This window comes from Thunnus albacares, chromosome 12 (genome assembly GCF_914725855.1).
Source record: "Thunnus albacares chromosome 12, fThuAlb1.1, whole genome shotgun sequence".
Taxonomy (NCBI): domain Eukaryota; kingdom Metazoa; phylum Chordata; class Actinopteri; order Scombriformes; family Scombridae; genus Thunnus; species Thunnus albacares.
This window is the reverse complement of record NC_058117.1, coordinates 14835321-14839386: the sequence shown is the minus strand read 5'-3', so window position 1 is coordinate 14839386 and position 4066 is coordinate 14835321. Positions and strand designations below refer to the sequence as shown.

Sequence of the window (4066 nt, the reverse complement as noted above, 5' to 3'; positions counted from 1 at the left end):
ACACTATATGCAGATGTTTTCCTTATTCCTTCAGCAGCATATATCATTTTGGTGGGAAGTGCCTGAATTATATGATATTTCTCTCATTTCAATGTAAATACAGTTTGCACACTGTAAACAGTCATTATACAGGGTTATACAGCCTGCCCACCTTTAAGAGTGTGAAAGTTGATGCGAGCGAGGCAACGTGTGACTTGAGTCTGTATTGTCTACAAGCAGAAAAGAGAGATCGTAAAAAGAGGTGCAGGAAGAAGAGAGGGATGAGAGTAGACATTGGGGGGTTGGGGCAGGAACAGGGTGGAAGGTTTATGGCTAGCTGACACTTTTTGTGCCCGTTTTTGCCTGTCTCACTTGAAAAAATAGTAATAGTATTTTTTTTTTCATCACCATAAAGGGCTGTGAGAGGGAGTATTTTAAAGAGAAAGAAGTTGGTTGCCTAAACTTAAAATCTATGAAACTAGGGATTTTTTCTTTAATGTGTTAGGATGATTGTTTAAAGTCACGAATCAAACGGCTCAGATTATTCCCCTCTTACAAAGGGCCATTTGAAAAGCTTGTTTGGGAAAGAGAGCACATGTAAAAGTGCCGGTGTTTACGATTACATTAACTAAACTCATCCTTCTTGGCAGAGTTTGGGTGAGGCATGATAGACATGTACACAGACTCAAGGTGTCCAGATATGAGTGCAGTGAGACAAGGCCTATCCGGATAGCAGGCGCACCACATGTCCCATAAAGAGGCCATGTAGAAAGAGGATAGGAAAGGGGGAGGTAAAGACCGTAAGGACTCCACATAGCATGAATGCATAGAGACTGAAGTGCTAGCATAGCCAGCTAGCATTGAACATGGCCTGTTGTAGACATGAAGGGACCAAGAAACATTGATTAAAAGAGTGAGAATGAGTGAAAACACTTCTGCGTTTGCACAAATGAGCAAATACACACGTGGGCATTTTGGTGTTTGGAGCAGTTTCTCTAAACAAACCTCAGAGCGGCACAGCAGGTAAATGCTATAATTCATCAGAGCGCACACAGCGCCCCAGTTCAGACAGAGAAAGGGAGCTCTATGAGGCATTATTGGAGGTGAATAGTGCGCGGTGGTGCCCCAGCTAGATAAATAAACTCCCAGCGCTCAGGGCCCAGGACCTCACTGGTAGAGAGAACAAACAAGACCAGAGTCAACCTGGGTCACTTCTAAATGTTTATTTCACCCCCCCTTTTCCCTCCATCCTGCAATCCAAGTCTCCTTCATTCCATCCCCTTTTCTCAGCATCCCCCCCCCACACACACACACACACCCCAACACACACACTCTTCAAGTCAGACCAGGACCACCCCCCAACAAATAAACATACATTGAGCAGCTATAGATACATACATGTTCATATGACAGACACATTTCTTTAGCTTCAATGATAGAGGAAACGCACAAACTGATCTCTGCCTGTCTTTTTGATTTAAAACAAAAGTATTCATCATGTTTACTGGATATTGAGTAACAGCCACATTTACAGTTAAAACATAAAACATACCTTCATATTGTTATTTTGGACCCAAAGCTTTTATCAAAGGGGCACCGGACTGTCAGACTCTTTGCAACATTGAATGCAGCATCCTGAGAAAGGCTGCAAAGCAACCGAAAAACAGGAGAATGAAAACTCAATCAATATACTGTGGCACCCTTTCTCTCTCAGCTGAAGAGCAACCTTTGTCTTTGGTCTGCGCGAAATAAAGCGACACCAGTCACCTTAGAGTTTGCACCATTTGCCTCTGTCTTTACACCATGAAAGTATAAAAAGTAAAGGGAGAGAGAGGTGGAGAGAGACTGAACATTTTCTTGGTACTTGGGAGGGAAAAAAGAAATGGTTCTTGGGCTCAATAAATTCATTTCTTGTCTGAATGAGACCAGCAACGTGGAAAAATTTTGCCTTTCAGGCAGGGATGAATGTATGTTTCAACCACACATTAAGCAGTATTAGCGGTCAGTGGAGTGTCTAATGTGACTATTTTTCACAGTGGCCAACACTGCCCATGATTAGCATAATTAGCAGAGGCAAGCCTTTACATATGGAAATAGAAAGTGCCTAAATGCCAACCCTGGTGGAAATTTATGTGTGGTGGCTAACACCACTGGCACATCTGAATAGAATGTAAGTGAAACTGATTTTTCATGTTGTTTTTCGCTGTTTTGTACTGTTTTTAAGGTGTGATCTCAGGGTGCTTGTTTTTTTTTTCAAGATGGCGAGAGCTGCATGATTTAAAAGCATTGAAACTCATCATTTTGTTTTCTCGTATCCACATATTGATTCGTTTTTTTCTCCGCCTAAAATAATACAACTGTCTTTGACGATTAATGAACATATACAGCGTGTCTGTGAAGACAAAAACACACACACACACACACACACACACACACACACACACACACTGTATTTCTATAGGTAAGATACCAAAGTGCCAGCTTCTCTTTCTTGCCCCCAGCCTCACCCTCCCACAGCCGACTCTGGCATTGTTTTACAGGCTGGGAAAGTTTTGGTCCATTTGCTTTTGTTGTGAAAAAAAAGTTCCCTCTTTATTTTATTCTGCTGTTTGTTGGGAAACATCTGAATGAAATTGAAGGGTTGAATGACAAAAGGGTCTGCATTCAGTCTGGAGCTGTACTGAAGGATTGTATGGAGGAACAGCCCATCTGCTGGGGGCAGCCTGCTTTAGGCGGTGCCCTGGCTCGGGAATGCCATAGGGCAGGGCCGGGCTGAGGACCCAAAGTGGGGCACAGTCCTGATTCTGGTGGGTCCACATCTGACAAAAGGACCAAGAGGTTTTTTTTTGATGCTGGGTGCCAGGCCAAGAGAATGAATTTCTCATTTGGCTCCTTTGCTGAAAATGAAAAGATATAAAGGACCTCTATTGCAGGACATTGTAGGGGGGAAAAACGGTTGACATAAAAAGTAAATGATGGATAGAAGATGGCAGCCAAGGGATAGTTTTTTGTCCTTTTTTATATTGTTGCTACTCAGGTGGTCAAATCTGTTTTATTCCTTAAATCTATCTTTCATGAATGGAGGTTCTGTGCAGAAATCAGCTGTGCATTTCTTCTCATACTGTCCGTGCTTTGTACATCAGGAGATGGTTACTTCTTACACACTTGGTAGCGCATCACTATGTAGCAGGTAAAAGCATACATGTCACTTTCAGCCCTCTTCGTCTTGGGTCTTCCTCCATAGCAGCATGGGGCCTTTCAGAGGCCCCCTAATCCAGCTAATCTACCACACTGAACTTTGAAGGTGGCCTGGTCTGACCTAGCATGGCCTGGAGCGGGGACTAGGCCTGTAAGCCATGAGAATAGAATAGAATAGAAAAGAATAGAAGAGAATAGAATAAGTTCAAATCACAGCACTTTTAAAGGTGCATGGCCTTGGCTCGGTCCTAGAAGCCAGATGTGAGAAGCCACACATATTTCAACGAGTTAGGGGATTCTGGGTGTTCGGCTTTTGGGGATGGAAGGGTCAGGTGGAGAGGAAATGACTGAGGTTGGTGGAGACAGGGTCCAGTGTTCACACCGGTGCACACATACACATACACACAGGCACACACACACATTCATACAAACATTATATATGTACACCCACAGCCATGAAACCATGTCAGGGCTTGTTATGACATTTTTCGCTTGCTTTTCACTTTACCAGTGTCGTAACTGTTGTGAAAGTGCTTTTAGTGGTGAAGCTAGTAAATGAATTCATATGTTGCATCCAACGGGGTGAGGTTGTTTGCTAAAATTTGTAAGATGGTGGTCGAGTTTCTCAAACACCCAAATGAAAGGATTGTGGACGTGATTTAAAAGGAGTTTTTATAATTTGTGATCATTTCTTTTTTTTCTCATTTTTGATCATGTTGCCAACCATGGACTAATATTTCATGTTACAAAACATCTCATATATTAATATTACAACTTGGGTGTTGGAACCCCCTTTTCCTCATTCAAAGGAGCTTTCTTCCCAGGGTGGGAAAATTTCCGGGAACTGTCTCTTTAAGGCTGTGCGGAGCGCAGGCTGAGTGCAGGGAGA

At 42.8% G+C, this 4066-nt stretch overlaps 1 protein-coding gene across 1 annotated transcript in view; it reads left to right on the top strand.

Annotated features, from left to right (window-relative positions):
- Nucleotides 1–4066, top strand: part of ptch2 (patched 2) — a 30493-nt gene that overhangs the window by 5545 nt on the left and 20882 nt on the right. The gene's annotated exons all lie outside the window — the stretch shown is intronic.